At 40.9% G+C, this 12,173-nt stretch overlaps 1 long non-coding RNA gene across 5 annotated transcripts in view; it reads right to left on the bottom strand.

Moving 5' to 3' along the window:
- LOC139796950 (uncharacterized) overlaps positions 1-12,173 on the bottom strand; it is a 228,709-nt gene that overhangs the window by 117,688 nt on the left and 98,848 nt on the right. For all 5 annotated transcript variants that reach the window (XR_011726223.1, XR_011726221.1, XR_011726222.1 and 2 more), the window contains exon 4: positions 10,382-10,496. This is a non-coding gene — a long non-coding RNA (uncharacterized lncRNA). The remainder of the gene's footprint in view (positions 1-10,381; positions 10,497-12,173) is intronic.

The raw sequence follows: 12,173 nt of genomic DNA, 5'->3' as shown, positions 1-12,173 counted from the left end.
CATCAGGTCACAATGATTTGTCTTAGATGACTACATAAACAGTGCCTTTGGCACAGATCTATCATAAACAGCTTGGTAATGATTTTGAATGAAAATGTGTATGCTTGGAAGCCTGCTGAAAGACAAACACGGAGACATAGATTTTCAGTTAGCAATCCTATTCTTCATGCTGGCAAAGCACCTGCCTGTTGCTATAGACAAATGCCAAACTCTTTGTTTAGAGGCGAGAGTTTACTCCCTCCTTCATTTATACCCACTTCCATGGCATTCTCATGCAGGCTTTCTTCTCTGTTTATTCTCAGTTTGCTGGTGTGACAGCCTGTGGTGTTCCATCCCAACAGTAAATTCTATTTTCAAATGTACTTCTCAAGAACCACACTGTAAGATTCATGTATCTTCATTAGAAACCATTTTTAAGGATTAGTTGGCAAACCTGGGGTTCAGAAATTTCTGCCAGTACCAGGACTACACTCCTGTTTCTCTAAGCAATGCTGAGAGGCTTCCAGCTCCCACCTTGTCACAGCTGGTCCTTGAAGAGTACAGAACTGTAAGTATTGATGTAGCTCTGTTGAAGCAATTCATGCAGTAAGCAAGAGGGATGAGGCACTGTTTTACCCCAGCTTTACCCTAGGATAAATTCACCAACTTGAATGGAGTCACCCTGCAGTAGGATTAATATAATACAATGATAAATCAGGCCTATTGATTCACTGACAGTGCCCCTGTAGGACCTTCTTGAGCAGCCAGCCTACCAAACATTGCTTGCAGCACTGTCTTCCCAAGCACTGTGCCATGCCATTTCCACAGACAAATTGTTTCCTGACACAGCAGAGACAGATCTCCATGCTTCCTGCTTAGCTAATGCATTATAACCACATTGTTTTTCACTGGTTGCCCTCTAATTTGTGTGCAAAAGAATTTTTGAGTCTAACACACAGCCCTCGGCTGTGGCAAATCCATGTAGAGTTTTGACTCCTGAAGCATCCAAAGATCACAGGAATTACAGATGCAAAATATATTTCCTAAACTACTTTTATGATTTGATTATTTAAGAAGCCAGGAAAGAAAAGATGGATCAGACCACTGGAGCCAAGAATGCTTTCTAAGGAGGCAACAATAGCCAGTCTCCTGGTCTTGAAGTCAAAGGTAGCAAACGATGCCCTGAGGAAATATTTATACATCTCTTGGCTTTTTTTGATGTCCTCAAAAATCTTCTGTGTTTTGTTTGCAGTCAGATATTCAACTCCAGAGGCGTCCTGAAACATTGAAAAATTGTTTCTGGTCATAACTGCTTGGTAATTAGCAGCTCTCAGGAGCAGCAAGGCAAATTGTTCAGCCTGGAGAAAAGGAGGCTTGGGAGAAACCTAATAGCAACCTTCCAGTATCTGAAGGGGGCCTACAGGAAGGCTGGAAATGGACTGTTTGCAGGGGCCCAGAGTGATAGGATGAGGAGCAGTGGTTTAAAATAAGAAGAGTAGATTTAGTCTAGATGTTAGGAAAAAGTACTTTACCATGTGGAAGTGGAAAAATGGAGCAGGTTGCTCAGGGAGGTAGCTGAGGCCTCATCCCTGGAGATATTCAAAGTGATACTTGACAAGGCTCTGAGCGACCTTGTCTAGCTGAAGGTGTCCCTGCTTACTGCAGGGCTGTTGGACTAGATGATCTTTAGAGTTCCCTTACAACCCAAATTATCCTATGATTCTATATCTAATCATTGTTTTGATTACACCTTTCCAACTCAAGCCTTCTGGCCAATGTCAATAATGCCACAGAGGTGGGAAAATGCAAAAGGAAAGTCAGTTTCCTCTTTGGAAATCAGATAGGAGGAAAAACATGTTAAGAAAATGCAAGAAGAAGGGTTGTTCCAGTCTTCTTTCAACAATTCCAGCAGACCTTTGCTGGTGGAAACATTCTGGTTTTCTCCAAATGTTGTTAGATTATGTTGTTTCCCAGGTAAAGCTAAAATGAGAAGAATAAAAGTTTCTATTCAACAGACTTACTTCAGCCTGTCCTGAAAAGTTACATCAATATTTGGAGGGAAGGAAGGCAACTTGAGAAGGAAGATGAAATACAGATCACCACCTCTGTAAAGTGCTCCACTACTACGAGAACAAAAAGAATCTGGCAACATTCATCTCACCCCAGACTCCCATCTAGTCAATAGATGCAGGCACTTTTATGGACAGACTCCATCTGACATTTTACACATCTGCTTTAGGATAAGTAGAGCTGGAATCTACTGTCCATTGAGTGTATTGACTGCATATGCATAGATAATAAAAGGATGCTCAAGGACTACCATCACAGCAGACACTGACATTCCAGATGCATTTACATTTAGTTTAAGTATGTCCTTTTTCTCTAATCATAGAGGTCTACTGCTCTTGTAGGCCAAGATGAAGAAGTCACCCAGAAAATAGCAACTTACAGCATGGGAAAACAACATGGCTGGTTGTCAGCAGTCTGCAGGAAACAGTCACGGATGTGAGAGGCAGAGAACTATCAGGAAACAAGTTGAAAGATAATCCATCCTAAGAGGCAGACAAATACAGGCAGGTCTAAAATGCAAAGAACAGTTCCAATGAATCTACAGTAGTATCCAGCCTTTTCTAACAGGAGTTTATCTCCCTTCCCTCTCTTCACTCTTGCTGAGGAAAGGATTTTTAATCTAACTGTGAAATGGCTGATGAATTACCTGGACTCAGTCCAGATGTCCCTCCCTCATCAGGGCTAAGGAACTCCATAAAGAGGATGGGGAATACAGGTCAGGTTTGGGTGTAGATACCTATTCTTTCAGCCTTTCCAGACTCCATGTCTCCTCTCTTCTTGAGTCCTCTACAAGCTGAGCAGGGTGTTTTGAAGATTCCATTCATCTCCTGGCACACACTTCCATTCGTTTGCAAAACAAAGCAACCTCCACAAGTGAGGAAAGAGAAGGCCAGGCAAAAAAGAAAGCTGAGATCCCATGTAATTACTTTAAGCTTCAGTACAAATCATGGTCTCTACAAATCATGGTCTCTATGCAAATAAAACAAACTAGCAAGTTGACAAATTACCCAAACTTGAAGGGACAACAAGACTTGAAATTAACTGCAATTATGCAATGTGCACAGAAATGCCAGACTCAAATTCTCTGAATTGTAAATGAGACCTGAGGGTCAGGTTCTATCCCAGGAAGACACATCAGAAATGTCACCCAGACAAGTGAAGTAACACTCACACTAATCCAGTGCCTGATTATTCACACAGAGACAGGTGACTAAAACACACAGGGATGCTCTGCTTTAAATAACCACAGTCCTTCTGAGAGAGCTCAAAATGGATACCCCTCACATTTTAGTCTTCAGCAGGTCCACAGTTTAAGCTCAGTTCTAGTCTAACAGCAGGTACAACAAGAAGTAACGTAGAATCTCCCTAAGCCTAAAGAACACTATATTAGCCTAAAGGCACAACACGCTGCTTCAGACATAATGCCCTGTGGCTGCCAAAACTCCCAATAACCTTAGGGAGGCTTTCTTGGATGGCTTCCAGTCTAGAATAACCAGTGGGCACTTCATGTACTCCTCTGCTTGGCCTCAGCCTGCTGCTGCAACCCTTCGGCCATTAGGTCATGCTGAACTTGCACACCATCACATCACCAGCATGATGAAGAGGGATTGTACCATTCCATTTCCATCTGAGATGAAGTTGGTGCAAATTAGATATAGTTTTCAAAAGTTATAAGTTGGCAGAGAACTTAACCGGGTATCTTCCAACCAGGTTTCTTTTACTCCTGAACTTCAAGCTCAGTGATAAATTCTGATTCTTTAACACTTCTTATGTAACTCACCTTCATTAGTTAAATTAGTGCTTCATTAGTTAAATTAGTGCTAACAAGATCCCATAGATTTGCAGGGGGGCCGCACCTATTTATACACGACCCTGGAAGCCTTTTTAATAGGATGTCATGCAGTATACTTTGGCAGGCCACTGAAAACAAGTTTATTTTACTTGCAAGATCACATAGTTAGCTCAGCAGTGCTGAAATGTGGCAATGAATTCCTCTCATCGCGTAGAGATGATGATCAGCAATACTACCGATAGGAAAAAACTAACCAACTCGTCCTACTCAGTGGATCTTACTTGTATTTAAGACTGACACATACATAGCAATTTGGCTCTGTTCTACTGCAGCTGCAAACTATTAACTGTGACAATGAAGCTGATTTTTAAACCAACAAATATGATGGCTATTATGAAAGTTTTACCATTGTCACATGGTTTGCAGTCTTTAAATCCATCCCTTGCTGTGTGGCTGAACTTTTATTGAATTTTTTTTTAAATTAAAAGGTCATGCGAGGACAGAAAACCTCTCTGTCAGTCAGAATGTGCAGTGCACAAAGCTCTTCCAGAACTCTCGTAAAGCCAAGACCAGAATACTGTACTTAAAGTACAGTGTTCCAGACATACGACAGATAAAAAGATACTCCCCCCTCACTCCCCATTGCTTCTTTCCATCTCCACCATCTTTGCTGGGTTTCTGTGCTGAAAATCTAGCACTGAACGATCCATTTGCCAACTGAGAAAGTTTTCAACATAAGCAACCTTCAAAATTATAACCATAGCCCAAAGCACACACCTTTTCTGTAATGCACTGATAGAAACAAATCGTATGAAAATCAGTTGGCAATCCACGAGTGGCACAGAAAGAAAAGAAGCCTTTTATCTTCTGACAGCATGGGGATGCATTTGAGGAATACTTACAGTGCAATATCATATTAAATGTCTCTCTTCATGCACAATTAAATTGTGGAAAATTATTCTCTGAAATCAATATGTAGCCTTTATATTTTATTCATTTTTTCCTGTAGGTCCAGTGACACAAGACCAAAAAAAAAATTTGAATGCTAAAGGCGCTTATAACTGTTCAGCTGAAGATCTGATTTCTCCCAGTTTCTATTTCCATTCATCTCCTTTCTCACCTCCTCATATGAGCTATCCTTCTCCTTGAAAAGATCTATGCAGAAACCCACAGGAGGGCATGATCAGGCAGGGAAGGGGTGAGCCTCACTATTTTACATAACAAAATCATATGCATCATAACACACACACATACAACTTCCCAAATGTCTGAGGTTAGTTATCCTTCAAGTCCTGACAAGTTACACCCACCTTTCCCAGAGGAACTAACTTACTCCATAACAAGTACCAGTCTGCTGTTAAAACAGTAAATAAAGTAGGACCACCTACCAGCCAATGATGCAAACATTTACTCGTAGATAATCCTGCATGCCTACTGCCATGCACAACATCAGAGTTTCACCCAGTCTGCCATACCTCCAGCAAATATTCTCAAAGTTATGCTCTATTGCTAGGTCAAAATCAGGCCAATTCTCCAACCCATTTACAGCCAGCCTCCGGCATTGACTTATGATGGAATAACTCATAAGAATGAAACACAAGTTTGGATTTCAGGATAAGGCCCCCAGTCAACATGTGGGAGCATTTATGGCTCTGTGAGACCTATGTTAAAAAATAACTTAAAAGCAGAAAATGTTTCCCTATGAGTGGCCTGTTTTCCCATGTTCCAGTTTGCTCTTTTGAAAAGGCTGGTAGGCTGAGATATCGGTCACTATGTGAAAATGACAACATTCAATTAAAACAATAGAAATTTTCAAGTGATGCTTTTTTTTCAATAGATGTATGACATTCCTAGACATTCTATTAATTAGCAGGCCTCAGGCAACACATTTGGTAAAACAGAACAATCTGGCCTTTGATTTTTATCCAGGCCTTACCCAAGATCACACAGAGGTAGCCAGGCTGCTGATAGATCCCCCACGCAGAGCACACACCCCCAGCAAGCAGCTGTGCTAAAAACTGTGTCTCAACCACTTTGAAGAACTCTCAATCTGCAGAGAAAGAGAGAATGATTTATTAATTAATTAAAAAAAAATGCTTGTGTTTGACTGGGAGAGCAGAATCTGTTAAATAGACTCTACTAATCAGACCCAAAATTGTTTCTGCACCCTTTTTTTCCAGTTACCTGTTTCAACTTCACTTTAAAAGCCATCCTGGGTAAAAAACATATTCTAAATGCTTCCTATATCTTGGACTAGGGATCCAAACAAGCCTATTACTTTCAAAGTAAGGAGGCTATTAATATCCTGATGAGCATCTGAAATTAGCAGCATATCATGTTCTACACCTACATGATGGTTATCTAGGAAACCGGCATCCTTGTTACATCTTTTCTGGGCAGCTATAGTTACAATGCATCAGTACACTGGATGAAAAACACCATCTTAACAGAAGATATTGTAAGATGCCAGCTGAAACACTCAAGCTTTTGATACTCCCACCTGCATTAATAATTTCTGGTTGCTTTGGATAAAGATCTGTGAGTTCCTTCACATTTAGGAATTTATTAAGGTAATCAAAACCTCGGAATATTTCTTACTTGTATTATTCATTTCATCTGTAGACGATAGTGGTCCTCTTACATTAAGGATAATTAGGGCCTTAGATAGACTTTCAAAGACATTTCCACATTTTTCAGTGGTGTAGTTCTAACTACAACAAAATCCAAAGGGAAAGGGGGAGGAGTATTCAATCTTGAAAGCAGCCAGGCTGTCTGGAGGAGATATATTTTGAAGGGTTTATTGGTGGCCCTCAGAGAAAGACAACTATGATCTAAGCATGAAGGCTAGCAAGGACTATGTGGGTTTGTGTGGGAGGGGGTTAAGTCTAATTTGTAAATGCTGAGTTATTAGCCCTGACATTTGAGAATAGACACTGCATTGTGTTGATGATTGGAGCAATCCTGGTTTTCTTGTTAATGGCTGTGATTCATTCTTTCCCACTCCACTATTGTTCCCATTTACCTGGCAAAGAGAATTACTTCTTATGTGTTCCCAGTTGCTGATTTCTGGAGAGACTGTTCAGATGAGCAAAAGCACAGGAAAAGAAATGCACCAAACAGGCAGAGTTCTGGGAATAGCAGTACTGGGTCTCTGAAAGACTGTTTTACTGCCAAATGGTCTTCTCCCCCTCCTCTGCTCCCCTTTGCTGGCTCACTTCTGCTTCCCTTCCTCTGAATTCAGAATTACTCCTTAAACTCATACTTTCATAAACATTTAAAATATTGTAAGACGGGTAAAGAATTTGGAAGTTTTAAATGACTTCAAACCCATGCATAGCCATACATTGGGTAACACAGAGCAACCAGCCACGGATTTTCCACTACAGCCTTACCCTGCACAAAAGCAGCTATGCCCACAATGGCTTCCTACACCACATGAGAGCACTCAGAAACCACACAAGTCCGTATATTAAGTTTCTTTGAAGTTGCCTTAAAGCTACGGAATATCAGGACAATGACCAGGAGTGAATTGAGACTCAGGCCTCTAAACAGAGCTGTGTCTCCAAGAGCCTGTTTTATAACATGTCTGGCTACTGCACTCAGACTCTCTGTTTGTCACTTGGCAAAGTGCAAACCCAACACTTTTTAGGCTGCCTCCCCTCCTCCCCAGCAGACTGTGACACTGGTAGACAGGCCTGAGCCCTTGCAAATGTGAAGTGGCAGAGATGCATTGACGTCAGTGATGATACTTCTCTTTCTTACAACCACTAATCTGTCCCTCCCACTTTTACAAATGCCCCTGCGGGGACAACATGAGACACAAAGCTTGGAAAAGTACAGAACTAGGACTTGGGAACAGCCCATGGCACAGATTAGGGGACAGTAGCCATAAACTGTTTGAATCCAGATGTGAAATTCCCCGAGGCCAGGACTATTCAAACCCTATCTCATACGTGAAACAAACAAGCTAAATTAACTATTGGGTCAACCTTGCCTGTAAGACACAGCTTTCTGTGAGCAACTCCACCCAAAGATCTTTGGGAGCTATTTACTTTGGGGCACACAAAAGGCTATATATCTGCCAAAAGGTTAAAGCACATTCCACCCTTCGTGTGGTCAGCCAGAGCCACTGCAGCGGGCAGGCAAGCCGAGTGACACACTGGGGCTTGCTCTCTGCAAATAGTTCTTGTGCCCAGTGAGCAGGGAAACCACAGCTGTAGCTTTGCCAGTGGAGCAGAAGGTGTCACGTCCAGAGACAGCAGAAGGCATTCAACTGACCTCAAACAAACAAAACTTAAGTGGAATGTGGTATCCTCAATTCTATCTTGGGTTTCAAGTGACTAAGCGAAGAGATGCATGAAATTCGTATCATGTCCCCCGGCTACTACATGCCTACTGCACAGAGCTACATCTCTCTCCAGTCAGCCATAAAGGTAGCTGGGCTTTGGCCATGCAGAATTCCCACAGATTTCAGTGGGAATTTCAGTGTTCCAGTCTGGACTCCAAGAATGCATTGCTGGACCCAGAGTTCTGACGGCTGGAGCCGTATTCAATATCAGCGTCTGGCAACACCCATTTGTAAAACAGTGACTCATTCACAGGCACAACTTTAGAGGGACAGACAGGATGACTTCAATCATACATTTCCATTTTGTTAACGAAGCTCAGTAAAACCAGATGAGCATCCTAGATGATAATAGTTGGTATTAATCTAATGACTACAGTAATCCACTGCCACAGTTAAGGAATAGTTTTATATCCTACAGAATGCATTGTTTTAATTTGCTTCAAGAACATAGCAAGCGATGGACTCCTGAGGCTAAGGACAAAATAGTTGTTAAAATGCCCATGAATTTTATTTAGAAACAAGTTTCTTTCTGAAAATCAGAGGCAAGGAAATGAATTATGGAATTTAATTTGAAAGAGACATTTTCAAAAGTATGTAAGCAACCTAGGAGTCTGGGACACCAGATAAATAAGCTGCCATTAGTATTTTCTATTCATAGTGAACAAGTGACTTACGTAATGGACTGTATAGGGAGTGATGTTTACTTCAAGCAGATATTACTGCAACATGCTCATTTGTCATGGCTGCACAGTCCTCCCCATTGGTCATCTGGGTTTCAGTTTAAACATGTAGGTTTAAATCTTTCCCTTTAATATTAGCATACATCAAGCCTCAGACCTGACAGAAAGCATCTGAAAGCAAATTGTTTGTTAAAGCTGGAGTTTGGCATTGGATTTTTAAGTAAGTTTTTTTTTAAAAAAAGAGTGGTCAGTCTTTTGGGCGCCATTTTCTCAGGTCACCATATCTGGCTAACCCTTCTAACATATTCAGGGTAAGCAACAGATGCAATTCCCTCTGCAAATGCTCCAAGATGCCCAGATAGAAGTTACCTCTTACCCTAAAGTCTTATAACTGCAGCCCTGTAATGCTGATCCCAAACTAACATATTCTGCTTCCCAGCAGGACTTATTAGTTCAGGTTTATCCACATGCTAATGATGGCTACACAACTTCCTATTCAGAGCCAGCTCTCAGCCAGCCAGCTTGGAGCACAAGCAGAGTTCATATCTCCAGCCAAACCCTGAGTAGACATACCTTCAGTGACTCAAGCAGTTAGCAGTAGAAATGCAGGGTGAATATTGTGTAATAGCCTCGCAGTCCTGTAAAGGCTGGCCTTGCTCACTAGTTTGAAGAGCCTGTCAGAGGATGTTAGTTTCTTTTTTCTTTATGCATTGATATTCTTTATTTTGTGTAATGAAACTCCTCCTGCTTGATGCTTCACCAACTTCAACACAGTCTTGTTCCACTAAGAAGCTGAGTGCTCTCCTCAGAGGCACGTGTTCCTTTAGCATTCACCTCCTCATGAGAATATGAAACAAACACATGCTCTACCAAACTCCTTTCACTAATTCACTTTCCAAGACTCTGTAAGGTGACAAGTCCCTGGGGAAAAACAGCACCTCACAAAGCGCTTCAGAGTAGACAAGATACATAGTTTTAAATCCAGCATTTCAGTCTGAAAGCCCTCTGGTTAAGGTCATGGCAAGCAGCCAACACATGAGATTTCCTACAGTTGCATCAGTCTTAAACATGAGATGACTATCAGATGCTTTGATAGAATTAAACTTGCTACAATGCACACAAATTCTATTCGTCTATCTTTCTAGGGAAGAAAAAGAAAGAAAAAGAAAAAAAAATAAAGAAGAAAAAAAAAGAAAAAAAAAAAAGGAAGAAAAAAAGAGCACACTTAAGAACAGAAAATTGGTTTGCTTCTGTGCTTCTGAGTCTTTTCCACTTTCAACCACTGCTCACAGCCTGCTGTGCAGTTCCACCATGTCTCTTTATCACTTTTCTATATTTTGGGCTACTATTACTTTTTTATACGAAAACACCTAATAGGAAGTTTGTCTGCCACCTCCACCCAGTGGATTACTAGGTTAGTGCACTAAATGAAGTGGAAACTACCTGCCTGATCTCAGCTTACATGAGGAATTTAGACAGAGAAAATTCATACAAGCCAAGAGCTCTTCCTACACTTTCAGACAGGCTTTCTGCTTCCTTCTTTGTTTTCTCCTCCACTGTCCACATACACCCAGGAAAAAAAGTTTCCCCTGCCTTAGCATATATTCATTGGGTTACATTCTATAATCTAAAACAAACAAACAAATTACATTTAAAACACAATTCATGTAATTTAGTTTTTTGATGACCCCAACAGGCCATTCATTTACCAAATAATCTTAGTAAACAAACATTGATTTTTCAGTGCTATATTTCTCCAGATTCATTAATGTCCACACGAGTATCTATAGTTCAGTTATTGTTCCCTATTTTCCCCAGGCTTGTACAACACATCTAGTTGAGAACACCAGCTTGTCAACAATTTCTCCTCCTTTGCACAGGAACTCTTCCATCATGATTGCATCCTCCACACATATTCCAGGTTTTGCATAATCTTGTCCACTATGTCTGTAAGAGCCACTTAAATTTGAGTTTATAAGATGCAGTTTTCTTTAAGCAGAGCCTGTAGGGGTCCATCCAAATCAGTATAATCATTCTAACCTTTGGGACCAGCAATAGTGTTAAGATGTAATTTCCATGCCTCCCTTAATGTGTTTTCTTCTGCTGTTGATTTTAGTTAATATCTAACTTCCCTAGCAACCCAGGCAGCAAAGTAGTATCAGGTCTTGCTGCAGTAGCATAAAAAATATCACTCATTTAGTCACTCATGGTGACCATATACTAAGAGGTGAGAAAATACAGGTGTGCAAACTCCTGAAATATATTTTATATGAACTTATTCTTCATATTTTCTGAGGAAGCCACTTAGGATCCTTCATTTTATAATAATGGGCAAGAAATCTAAAAACAAAACAACTCAACTGTTACCGTCCTACAAATATGTGCTTAGTGGTTGGGGAAAATAGCAATACTGTTTTCTTCCTTTACTGCCCTATTTAGCTCTTGCTTTTCTCCTGCCTCAGTCAATACTAAAACACCTGTGGTGATCAAAGCATGAAGTATGTGACACTTTAATTTGTGGTCCAAGTCCAATACACACTGATCTGAGTTTGAGCATGTCTTCCTTTATTGCAAAGTCTGAGAAACCAACTAGCATATGAATACTTTGCCAAAGGAACTTTCTCTTGACTCAGCTCCTGGCTTAACAATTATGATGACACTCAGCACCCGTGGTCACAGTTTGGTGTATGGAGCACATTGTTTATGTGCAGCAGGATAAGGCAGGTATCACACACATTGCCATTCACTTATTTTCATAAGCTGAAACTAATTCGTTTCAGTTTGTATGCCAAGGATAAGGGCACAGCTGGAAACCACCAAGGGGAAGGGGGATCAGTACAGAAGCTGTTTCTTCAGTCAGTTATTTCACTGCGCAAGGCATCCTCACAGCTCATGGCTTCCTCACTAAGGTCCAGTCCTCCTCTACCTCTGCCACTCTTTCCCAGAAGTCAATACAATTATCTCAGTTTTACAGTGGTATAACAGAGAACAGGATTGGGCACAAATGCCCAGTTCTTGGGCACTGGAAACATTCCTCTTTTGTCAAAACTTGATACTTAAAGCCTTCTAGGGACATATACAGTCAGGATAAATTAGTAATTAATACAACATAATTGCCTTAGGCTATGCTCAGAAACCTCTTCCAACTCACAAATAAAAGTCCACTCACTGAAGCTAAAAGTCTTAGCCTACTCCATCAATAGACAGATCTTTGTTGTGTGTCCTGGAGGTCAAGCACAGAGTTTGTACAAACCATGAGGAACAGAAGGAGAGGATAGACATTCACTGCAAATGCCATCTTACT

The sequence above is a fragment of the Heliangelus exortis genome, chromosome 5 (assembly GCF_036169615.1).
Source record: "Heliangelus exortis chromosome 5, bHelExo1.hap1, whole genome shotgun sequence".
NCBI classification, from domain to species: Eukaryota; Metazoa; Chordata; class Aves; order Apodiformes; family Trochilidae; genus Heliangelus; species Heliangelus exortis.
This window is presented reverse-complemented; position numbering and strand designations above follow the sequence as displayed.